Genomic DNA, 12989 nt, shown 5'->3' with positions numbered 1-12989 from the left:
GCACATTACAAGCAGAACTTTCAGGTAACCAGATTTAATTTGGGGAAAACCAAAGTCCCCCATTCATACTCTTCCCTGAGTCTTCAGTCACTTGATGGGTCATGTCCCTAATCCCCAGGGGCAGCCATCTTGTTTTGCTGCCTGATGAAGAATGGGAAAGTGCTGTCCCTGCCTACAGCTGAAATCTCATTTACCAGGGTCACATGGCAGTAGCTTATGGTGAAATCTCTCTGGAAGCCAGCCAGAAATCTCTCTGTGCCCCCCCCAGCAGTGGTAGGGGGGCAGGGGACCCACAGAGGCACCATGCCATGGGATTCTACTGCCCAAGGTGGCTGCTTTACCCTGCCTCATGGGCCTGCCAACCCCATAAACTGAACTGCTGGCACACCCAATTTTACAGATGCAACTCCCTTCACATCCCTCCTCACTTAGGAGGACAAGTTTGGATTTGATATCCCGCCTTTCACTCCCCTTCAGGAGTCTCAAAGCGGCTAACATTCTCCTTTCCCTTCCTCCCCCACAACAAACACTCTGTGAGGTGAGTGGGGCTGAGAGACTTCAGAGAAGTGTGACTGGCCCAAGGTCACCCAGCAGCTGCATGTGGAGGAGCGGAGACACGAACCCAGTTCCCCAGATTACAAGTCTATCGCTCTTAACCACTACACCACACTTAGCATATAGATTTGCAACTGGAGAAGCTAGGTGTAGCTCAAGGGCTTTGTTGCTTTCCTAGCACAGACCTTGAACTGCCAAATTGTCATAATCTAGGCTAGGGACATGTGATGCTGGATCAGAGCAGGGTCCATGCATTCTCTCTTCAAAAGCAGCCAGCCCAACTTCCTCTGGGAAATGTTCATGCATTTCCAACACACTTTGTGAAAGATTTCTGGTGGTCAATCCAATACATTTTGCTGCCAGAGGCCATCCTGCTACTGCCACCATCAGACCCAAGTTAAAGTACAAAACTATTCAAGGGGCACTAAGGCATTTTGAGAACTGTGGCAACATATCCCACAAGCACCACCCTCTTCTTCTTTTAACAGACTATTTGCTGCCCTTTCATGACACCTCAAACCAGTTACTTGTCTTTACCTAGACCTGGTTTTATTTCTTTGGCTAAAAGAAAGAAAGAAAGAAAGAAAGAAAGAAAGAAAGAAAGAAAGAAAGAAAGAAAGAACTTGCTCTCCCACTGCTGGTTGCACCAGCCTTCACAGACATTGTTTACTGGTGTAATAAATTACTGCATTGTGACCTGAAGGCCAAATGAAGAGTCTGACACAGAGTCTGGGTTGAACTAGAGCCTCTTTATATAAGATTAAAACCCATAGAAACCCTGCAGAGGGCAACACTATTGCATACCCTCCAATATTTCTCTGATGAACATAGGGATGTGCCATTCCACAACAACAACAATTTTATTATTTATACCAGCTCATCTGACTGGGTTGCCCCAGCCACTCTAGGTAGCTTCCAACATATATAAAAACATACTAAAACATTAAACATTAAAAACCTCCCTATTCAGGGCTGCCTTCAGATGTCTTCTAAAGGTTGCACTGTTACTTATCTCCTTGACTCAGGGGTCGCATAACATAACTCCATATCCTCCGACATTTCTCCCATGAAAATAGGGATGTCCTATTTTCCCTAAGGAAAAGCGGGGCATTCTGGGATCATATCAGAAACCAGGCCAGCTGGAAAATAGGAACCTGTGGAGGGTCTGCTATTGGTGCAGGAGCAAACCTGAACCCAACTGCAGCCTCTAGAGTGCAGGCGCTGGAAGCATGGCTGTCCAGCCTGCATTCTACTTCCAGACTATACCCTGAATGTGTGTAGGAAGGTCTATACTGCTCCACCAGCAAGGCTCCATAGCTTCAGGCTGATGAAGCAGTTTAGTGTCAGAAGCAGCCCATATCCCACCTCAAAGCCCAGACAGGAAGCCTCAAGGGCAACCCATCACCCTGAAAGTTGCCTAAAGGGGGTCACCAGGCTGAAACACAGCTGCTCCCCTTCGCACACCTGAACTCCCACAAAAGGGGGCAAATCTCTATTTAGTCCCCTTTCCTCCATAGCTCACCCACTGGGCTAGTGAGATGGTTATATCCTTGCAACACTGGTCCGTCTTCAACAACCATAGCCGAAGATGAGCCTGGCCATCAATGGTCATCTGAGAAAACTGCTCCATCAAAAAACTGGCACTCCCCAGAATCAGAAGTGCCAGAGAAAATCATTTAAACAGTGCACCACCTGTGCCAGACCTGATCACCTCTTGACCACCCACTCCAAAAAATGTACCAAACATGTACCAAGCAGCCAATTGTAAAAGCTAGGTCAACAAAACAAGAGCCATCCATCAAGGCCCAACAAATAAAAATCCCAGGGCTGACAGGCAAAAGGTAGATTTAATGTCGCATTTGCCCATCAAGGACCCACTAACACAGTTCCGAACCATACAGATCAAAGGAGGTACAGTGGTACCTCGGGTTAAGTACTTAATTCGTTCCGGAGGTCTGTACTTAACCTGAAACTGTTCTTAACCTGAAGCACAACTTTAGCTAATGGGGCCTCCCGCTGCCGCCGCGCCACCAGAGCACAATTTCTGTTCTCAACCTGAAGCAAGTTCTTAACCTGAAGCACTATTTCTGGGTTAGCAGAGTCTGTAACCTGAAGCGTATGTAACCCGAGGTACCACTGTATTGGAAACTGTGCACAACTGATCTGGGATGTGATGATTTAGTGATAGGACAAGTGGTGAATAAGCTTAAACTCGCTTGGGGCTTTCTAGGGCATTATAACTAGAGGCAACACCCTAAGAGAGGGCATTGGAGGAACAGAAAAGAGGCCTAAAACCTTTCTTTAACAAAATTCCTTATCTATCTTCTGCCAGGCTAGAGACTCCATGCCTAATACCGACTTCAGATTCCTTGCAAAAGAGGGTGCTGTGGGCCCTCATAAGGGATGTGAAAACTAAAAAGAAAACCTCCTTGAGGTAAACAGTATCCTCCCTAAGGGTATAGTCCTCCAGAATTTGGCACATGGCATCCACCCTAATTGGACATGGCCTTTCTTGAGATGTACTGTCCCCAGGCCCTGGATTTTTGCCCTGGGAATCCCTGTAGCTGTACTTTAAGAATTGACACATTCAAATTATGAGAGGTCCCACAGATGGAGCAGTCATGTTGACATTTGTAGGGATTTGGTGTGCAAGAACCACAGGAGCTGTACTCCCACAAATACATCCCACTGGCTGGTACTGAGGTGGACCAGGTAGTGGACTGGACCTTTGCCATATACAGAGGCCTCATAATCCAAACTGTGTTGGCAGCCATCACAGAGGCAGTGTCGTTTATTATTACAGCTGAGCGATGTGTTGGCAAATATGGATTCTTACCATTCTTAGAAAGTTTTGAACTGGACCTTTGGGACAGCGTGGACACTTTTTGCAAAAAATAAAATAAATGAACCACATACACATTTACGTTTTTGAATATGTAAGGCCCCAGAGGCAAAATGAGGCCATATTCTGGAGCTGCTTGGCAGGAGCTTTTGGCTGGAAAGATGTGTGGAGAATAATTAGTTTAGTACTCAGAACTCCAGAAGAAATCTGTGCCTCCACAGCTATCTTGGGAGCGTTGCAAAATGCTGTTGCCATGAGCAACGAATCCTGTCCTTGTGACCATGAGCCCAGTCTCAGAACGATGTGGATGTCACGAACACCCCCTCCTTCCCTGAATTCCCTGCACATGGAAAAGCCTTTGTAAAGAAGGGGAAGGGTCATGTCTTGTGCCTGGTGGGACTGGCAACCTGACTCTCAGGGGATCATGAGGAGCAGAGAGTCAACCTCTTATTTAGCACCCGGACCCTGCGCTGCAATGCAGCAATCGCCTCTTTCTCTTGCCTGATTCTGTGTGTCTTCAAAGCACACATTACTTGTGGTGACTCAAAAGGGGGCTTCTTCACTGGTGGCATCAGTGCTTTGGAATGCACTCCCTGATGAAACATGAGAGGTCCAATCTGTATTGGCACTGCACTGTTTACACGGGCATTCCCAAGATCTTTAGATCCAAATCTCCTGTTTGTATTGATGTGTTGTTCTAACGTATATTTTAATCGTGGGTGTTTATATTTTAATGTTTGTATAACTGGTTTTAATAATTTTCAAACCATTTAGAAGCCTATTTTGGCATGAAATGGTTTATAAAGTTGTTGTTGTTAAACATGAGTGAATGGCTTATTTTGTGCTGTGCTTTGAAGGCACTCTAAGGCAGTTAGAACAATTCTTCTGCCTCTGTGAGTCTGCAAATCTCATCACACAGTGAGAGTCTGACCTCATTCTTCCTTAAATCCCCCAAAGACACCAAGATCTCTTAAAGATGTCTCGGGATGGGGCGGGGATGGGACAGGGCAAACAAAAGTAATGACCGGGCCGCCTGTATTTTGGATCTGTATATCCAACATTGTAAGTCCTAGACAAATACACACTACTGTGAATTTACAGAGCTCTGTTAACAACTGAGACTTGGTGTTTGGATAGACATTGGCCCCATGTGCACTGAACAGCACAACACACTAAAATTTACAGTTAGGAGGCATATTATGAGCTGTAGAGCACAGAGAAATATGGAAAGATTTGTTCAAGGTGTTTGGAAGGTTTTGATGAAACCCATTACAGTTTTATGAATGTAACTTGAAAATATATTCCCAGAGGGTGAAAATAGGGCAGCACCAAATAGAAAAGAGAAGGAAGGAAGGAAGGAAGGAAGGAAGGAAACCTTGCAAGAACAAGTCAACAATTTGTATTCTTGTGTTGCTGAGGAAGATTTCCACTGAAACAGGCTGTGCAATTAACTACTCATATGATCACATTTCTCCAAGCAGTGAGATGTTCCAGAGGTGCTGTTATATGTTGTTTTCACAAATGCATGCATCTTTATGCAGACTTTCCCCTAATCTACACCTTTGTGTTAATATGTTTTTGCTGGAGAACTGCACCACAAAATTCAGAGAGGTGCAGAGTTTGAGGGATAATTGGGAAGGTTTTGGGAAGTGTGAAATTGGTAATTTCACATTTAAACGTGAACCAAATTTCTCTCCCCCCCCACCCCCAGCTTGAAGCTTACTCAATATTCCCCCTCATCTTCATATTGAAAGGGAACATCAGTAGCGATAAGCAAGTGGTATTTCAGGTAAGCTTGTCTATCATTGCTGATCTTCATACCAAGAAGTACTGACTGGATAGCCCAGCTTGTTAGGCAGGGGTCAGCAAACTTTTTCAGCAGGGGGCCAGTCCACTGTCCCTCAGACCTTGTGGGGGGCCAGACTATATGGGGGGGGAATGAATGAATTCCTATGCCCCACAAATAACCCAGAGATGCATTTTAAATAAAAGCACACATTCTACTCATGTAAAAACACCAGGCAGGCCCCACAAATAACCCAGAGATGCATTTTAAATAAAAGGGCACATGCTACTCATGTAAAAACACCAGGCAGGCCCCACAAATAACCCAGAGATGCATTTTAAATAAAAGGGCACATTCCACTCATGTAAAAACACACTGATTCCCGTCCCATCCGTGGGCCGGATTTAGAAGGCAATTGGGCCAGATCCAGCCCCCGGACCTTAGTTTGCCTACCCATGGGTTAGCAAAACAACAACAAAAAACCTATGGTTACGTGAAACATACTCAATAGACACACAAGATGTAACTGGCTGTACTTTTGAATAAAGTATACTATTCATTGTATCAAATTGTAGATTTCAACAGAGGTTACATAAGGTTCAACAAAAAAAAAGCAGAAGACCCAGTAGATTAGTTCATTCTCTAGTCAGTTCATGTATGAAACTTCCGTCAAAATCTACAATTTGATACAATGAATAGTATACTTTATATATTCAAAAGTACAGCCAGTTACATCTTGCGTGTTTATTACCCATGGATTAGAGCATGGTGCTGATAAAGCCAAGGTTGCAGGTTCGATTCCCGTATGGGACAGCTGTATATTCCTGCATTGCAGGGGGTTGGACTAGATGATCCTCAAGGTCCCTTCCAACTCTTCGATTCTATAAATCCCCTTCCAAGCCAAGGAATCACCAGAATGCAGTCTAAAAGTCCCTGGACCAGTCAGCTGAATATTTATGCACTGATTTCTATTACCCTTTCTGGTTCCCCTCTCCCCCCCAAAAAAATCTTGTGATCACAATTTGCTGTGAATTGTGTTTTCTTTGCTTTCATAAAATACTAACCCACTCCATAAATGCCAGACAGCACATGGTGGTGATTGTCCAGACCAGTCCTCAAAATCCTTTCCAGCAAAATGCAATTCAGCTATACTTCTTTTCCTTAAAAATGCCTGATGTTTGGTAGTAAATATATGTTGTGAGAACAGAAACAAAGTAAGCCTAGGAGAAACGTTCAGACAGTGGTGAAGCAGTGCCAGACCTCTGGAGCCTAAAAGGAATAATCAGGAAATATGACGTCTACCCTGGTTCTGCTGATGGTTTCTGTATTCTCCTTTCATCTTTCATTACAGTTCAGCACCTTTCTACTTTCGTTTGCTCTTAGATGGATAATTTCATACCAGGGAAAACAAGCTGAAGGGAGAGAGCGTTTTTTGCCAGGAAAGGTGTGCAATGTAAAGAGTTCTCAATGCGCTCAAGGGCTGTTTATAACAAGGAGAGGGTTTGTTGTTTTTACAAATGTAAAAACAGGGCAGAATGATACACTAGCATCATGGCAGACACTGCAATCATAATTTTACATTTCTGTCACTTTTTCCAAAAGATCAGCATAAGAAGGCTCCGTATGCTGGGTGCAATGGATGGGTAAGAGCCCTGAACTAAGTTGTTGTTGTTGTTTAGTCGTGTCCGACTCTTTGTGACCCCATGGACCAGAGCACACCAGGCACTCCTGTCTTCCACTGCCTCCCGCAGTTTGGTCAAACTCATGTTTGTATCTTCGAGAACACTATCCAACCATCTTGTCCTCTGTCGTCCCCTTCTCCTTGTGCCCTCAATCTTTCCTAACATCAGGGTCTTTTCCAGGGAGTCTTCTCTTCTCATGAGGTGGCCAAAGTTTTGGAGCCTCAGCTTCACGATCTGTCCTTCCAGTGAGCACTCAGGGCTGATTTCCTTCAGAATGGATAGGTTTGATCTTCTTGCAGTCCATGGGACTCTCAAGAGTCTCCTCCAGCACCATAATTCAAAAGCATTAATTCTTTGGCGATCAGCCTTCTTTATGGTCCAGCTCTCACTTCCATACATCACTACTGGGAAAACCATAGCTTTTACTATACGGACCTTTGAGAAAGAGTTGGGGGGGGGGAGATTTGCACACATAAAATCACCTCAAAACGGTCATTTGCAAATTTTGGTGACAAATGTTTGCATTGTAGTCTCTGATTATTTGCTGGGTGCTTCTGTTCGACACCCAGGGCAGATCCACACTATGCGTTTAAAGCACATCCAGTGCAGATTTAAAGCAAATGATTGCAAAGGTTGCAGGTTCGATCCCCATATGGGACAGCTGCATATTCCTGTATTACAGGGGGTTGGACTAGATGATCCTCAGGGTGCCTTCCAACTCTACAATTCTATGATCCCCCCCACACACACACTCAAAGAATCCTGGGTGCTGTAGTTGCCCTCTCATAGAGCTACAGCTTCCAACGCTGCTGAAAAAACTACAGTTCCCAGAATTCGTTGGGGCAGTCATGTGCTTTAAATGGGCATTACGTCTGCTTTAAATGTATAGAGTAGATCCACCCATAGTCATACTAGTATTTGTTATTGACAGCTGGTTGTTGTTTTTTTATAGTATTGGAAAACTAACATGAAGTGTAATAATGGTATCTGGCAATCCCCAGAGACATATGTTAGTCTGTTGAAGCAAAGGCAACAAAGAGTCATGCCTCAGCACTTTAAAAACCAAACACCATATTTTTCCGTCTATAACACGCCCCGTGTATAAGACGCCCCCTGTTTTGGGCGACTCAAAATTAAGAAAATGGGGGGAGAGATTGTATCCGTGTATAAGATGACCCCCAATTTTAAACATATTTTTAAAAGTAAAACCTAGTCTTATACACGGAAAAATACAGTAATTGCTTATGGAATGCACCTTTATAGATTAGATGGCTGTAGTTTGCAAAAATGCCATAGTAAATCTCAGTGCTTTAAGGTGCCACACATCACACGTGTGACATTGAACCCCCCCCCCAATCGCCCTGGCACCTCTGGATGACAGGATCCACAGGGGCAGCAGATTCTGATGTAGATCTTCATTCCCCGCTTGCTCCTGATCTAGATCTTCACTTACTCCTTCTTCCCTGGCGAGAGAGGAGGGATGCCATTTTGTGCTTTGCCTCAGGTGCCAAAATGTCTTGCGCCGGCCCTGACTGGCTGTGCCTGCAGTTTTTGAAACCGTGAGCTTTAAAAATAATTGCATTATAGAAACAAAAACCTGCTGACCAATTCATCAGAGGTATGTTTTTAGTAGATTGAAGTGTTTTTAATCCAATGAACTAATCAATTAAATACCGTAGGGCTGAACACATTATTTACCCATTGTGAACAGGGACTATTCCAAAGAGTACATTCAGCATCCATCTGTAATTGCATACAGCACTTGTGACAATCACTTGTTTTTCATTCAGGAAAAACAAACCATGAACCTGGGTTTGGACTTACCACCCAGCCAGACCATGGTTTGTTTCCCAGCAGTGTGGTAGCAGCAGGAATGGGGGAAGAAGATAGTGCCCACAATTTCAGCAGCTTATGCCACCATGCTAAAGATTTTCATTTAAACCATAGTTTACTATATGGTTTAAAGTGATGCACGAATAAGGCCATTGGGCTGCATATGCTTATATGGATGGATGCACATATAGCAGTGCATATTATTTACTATGCCTTACTAGCTTGATACGTAAATTATTTGATTTCTGTAAAACAGTGCTTTCTCAAAGCTTCTTTTTTCCAATGCAATTCATGAACCCTCTTTCGATGCAAGTTTAGCTATTATTTGAATATGGTCATGTAGTTTTTTGAAGTTGCTGTTCCAAGGCTACACTTCTATATCCATTTACCTGGGAGTAGGGATGGAGGAGAAATTCAATTTTGTTTGCATTGTACCAAATTTGCATTTCTCAAGGCAACACATGAACCAAAATGCACCCGTCCCCCAGATTTTAGCCATCCTATGAAATTTGTACTTCTGTGAAGTTTGCAATGCAGTTCTCTGGTCAAGTAATGTGTACACACCAAAATGTACACACGAGGATAATGTGTGCATAAAATACGTATATTAGAAAATAACACACAAAAATGCATTATACAAGGGGAAATTGCTTGCAAAAACATGCACCTTAACAAACCCGCATACAAAACTGTTTATTAGGAGAAATTCACACTAAAATGCTGACAATTTTTCATAACGATCTGAAAAATAAAACCTCACAAAGTACAGCAGAAATATGAAGAACTCAGTTTAAGATTAGGAAAATGAGAAAATGAGAGAAAGCAGAAAGGACAGCTTTGTCCATCCCTATTCAGGAATAAGCTCCACTGAACCCAAAGAGACTTACTGCTGAGAAGACATGTATAGGATTGCACTGTAAGCTTTTCCTCCCCATGACTTGTTATTAAACATAATAAGAGACTCTGAGATTTGGCAGCTCCTGTAATAACATATGCAAGACCCTACATACAGTATCAACTGCCTGGCTGTAGCCTAGAGTGACGTCAAATGTCTCACGAGCACTGATTGGCTCCAACCTTGCAAAAACAACATTTAAATGTTGCCCTGCAGATGATTTTAGAATGGAGAGCAAATTGCTTCGATTTTCAGTCTTAAGTTGTTTTCCCCCCTCATCCCATCTCAGGATCCCAAGAATGCTTCCCCACATTTAAGAGGTAATTCTATTTCATATGACTCCCCTTCATTTTGATTTTTGAAATTTGTGTTTTACTTTGCTAAAGAGCATAATGGTTGATTAATTGAAAAAGGAACAAAAAACAATCAGTGACCGCGTGATGTATTAATTGATGTCATTTTTTTCATTACTTTGCAAATACTGTGCAGCAAAATAGATATTGCTTTAGGTTTAAAATCATAATAACAACAACAACAGCACAGTCCAATCAGAGTTATGTGACAAGTCCCACTGATTCCCACAGGAGAGATTTAAACATTCATCCATGGGACCTACTAATTTAGGAATAAATCCAATCAAACTCAGTGGGGCATACTTCTGTGAGGACAGGTATAGGTTTGCACTGTAAATCAATGTTAAAAAAGGCAGTGGGGACCCAATCCAACATGCAATTGGGACTATCTAAATTCTTAGGTATGGCTTTTGCCATGATTCCTTTGCTGTATCAACTTTGTAAATGTCAGTAATTTGTCTTTTTTATTTAAACTGTTTGAAAACAAGGATGGTTGGTGATGTGATGTTTCTTGGGATTTTGTTGTTATGTATATTGCCTGATCTTCCCAATGTCTATCCTGCATGATACAAAATATTTAGATTTTTTCACTGTCTTTTGAGATTTGCAACCCAATTCTGTTTTAAAATATTAATAAAGCTCGTTACTTCTATCTATATGGTATAGTAGTACCTCGGGTTACAAACACCTTGGGTTACAAACACTTCAGGTTACAGACTCCGCTAACCCAGAAGTAGTACCTCGGGTAACAGGGTTAAGAACTTTACCTCAGGGTGAGAACAGAAATCGGCCACCGCCATCCGCCAGCAGCGGGAGGCCCCATTAGTTAAAGTTCAGGATAAGAACGGTTTCAGGTTAAGAATGGACCTCTGGAACGAATTAAGTTCGTAACCAGAGGTACCACTGTAATGTGTTCATTTTTGAACCTAAAAGATGGAGTTGTCCACAGTAGCAGATCTGATGTGGAACTTCTGCTGGGGGTAAATGTGCATAAACTTCCCTAGGGGCATGTGTTAATCTCTTCTGCGTGATCTGCAGATTTTGCAATGTTCTACTTATGCAAGATCTTTTAGGCTCGCAGACCAGAGAGGCGAAACTTCTACTCCAGCTATGGACTTATTTTCTCCTTGGGGCAGGGTGTGGGGTGTGAACAGTGCCAGATTTATGTATAAGCTAAACAAACTTAGGGCCCCACTCTCTTGCCTGTCCCCCATACAGTGGTACCTAGGGTTACGAACTTAATTCGTTCTGGAGGTCCGTTCTTAACCTGAAACTATTCTTAACCTGAAGCAGCACTTTAGCTAATGGGGCTTCCCGCTGCTGCCGCGCTGCCACTGCGCGATTTCTGTTCTCATCCTGAAGCAAAGTTCTTAACCCAAGGTACTATTTCTGGGTTAGCAGAGTCTGTAACCTGAAGCGTCTGTAACCTGAGGCATCTGTAACCTGAAGCGTATGTAACCTGAGGTACCACTGTATACTTCTTAATTGTATCTCACTATGAATATACTTCTTCTTAATTGCATTTCAGTTCAACAATTACTTTGATAAAATACATATTTTGTTATGTGCAAATGGCTTTAGATACCTATTACAGTGGTACCTTGGTTTACAACCATAATCCATTCCAGAGGTCCAGTTGTAAACCAAAACAGGTTGTAACCCAAGGAGTGCTTTCACCAATTGGTCCTCAAAAAAAGGGGGGTTGTAATTTTTTAAAAAAGGGTTGTAATCCAAAAAAAGGGACACGCACTTCCGGGTTTGACGTGGTTGCAATCCAAAACGGTTGCAAACCAAGGTATCACTGTAGGTCCATAAATTACCATATAGCATATATGCAACACAAAAAAACAGCGACAATTTGTTGTTGACAAAGGACAGCTGGACATATAAAAGTCCCCATTACCTTCAGTAGCTTAGGGCCTCATCAAACCTAAATCTGACCCTGGGTGTGAAATAGCAGAGGCATCATATCTTCCTGTGCCTCTTCTGGGAATATATTTATCAAACACTGTATAGTCTTATATACCTACTACATCTAGGTAACAAGTGCATTTACCTGAATGGAATCAAACCAATGAAAACACATGGATCAGAAGACACATACTCAAACCCATGTCATCAATAGACTCAGTGTGCCCAGAGTGGCTGGGGCAACCCAGTCAGATGGATGGGGTACAAATAATAACCATTATTTAAAGGAGGCAACCATCAATTGGCTGTAAATGCCATTTCAGAAAGGGTAAAAAGACAATAAATTAAACAAGTTATGGAATTATGAACTGGGTGTCAGCCACTGAAGGCGCCTGGGTGAGAGAGATTCAGTTGGTCCTCCAGATGTCAACTCCAAGGCAAGAGGAGTGTGTGGTGACAGACTGGCCGCTGTGGAAATTGAGCTTTCTGGCAGTCCACTTTATGGAATGGGGGAGGGACTTGGGCCACCACCCTCAGCCCTGCTCCCTATTGAAGTCATGGCTCAGTTCTGTAATTACTGGGGTTTTTCATTATCTGTATTGTTGCTTTATACTATTATGCTGCACATTTTTAAACAGTATGCCACCTTGGGGACAGAAAGGAAATTCGTAAATTGTTGTATAACTAGTAAATGAACAACCATGGTTGAAATGGGTTATTATGCTACACATATATAACAGCAGCGCTGGCTCTGAGTTCAGAGCAGCTTAAAATTCTATGGGGCAACCCCGGCCAGAGTCTTAATAGCACAAGGATGGAAGAACGAAGAAACCCAGACAAAAGATCAGTGGCAAGGGAAATTGATGGACTATGCGGAGTTGGCGAAATTGACGTACAAACTCGTGACAAGGACAACTGTGACTTTAAAGAAGAATGGGAACCTTTTACAAAGTACTTTAAAACAACAACAAATTGAACTGGACTCCTTGGCAGGTTTTGAATAAACATACACAAATTTATTGTTGCTAATATAATAGATGGATAACTGAAGGATCTTTACATTTTTGCAACATTCAGAGAATAATATGAATTAAAAAATCAGAGAGAGGAGCTGAGGGAAGTCGTAGGGGGG

This window comes from Podarcis raffonei, chromosome 17, assembly GCF_027172205.1.
Source record: "Podarcis raffonei isolate rPodRaf1 chromosome 17, rPodRaf1.pri, whole genome shotgun sequence".
Taxonomy (NCBI): Eukaryota; Metazoa; Chordata; class Lepidosauria; order Squamata; family Lacertidae; genus Podarcis; species Podarcis raffonei.
This window is presented reverse-complemented; position numbering follows the sequence as displayed.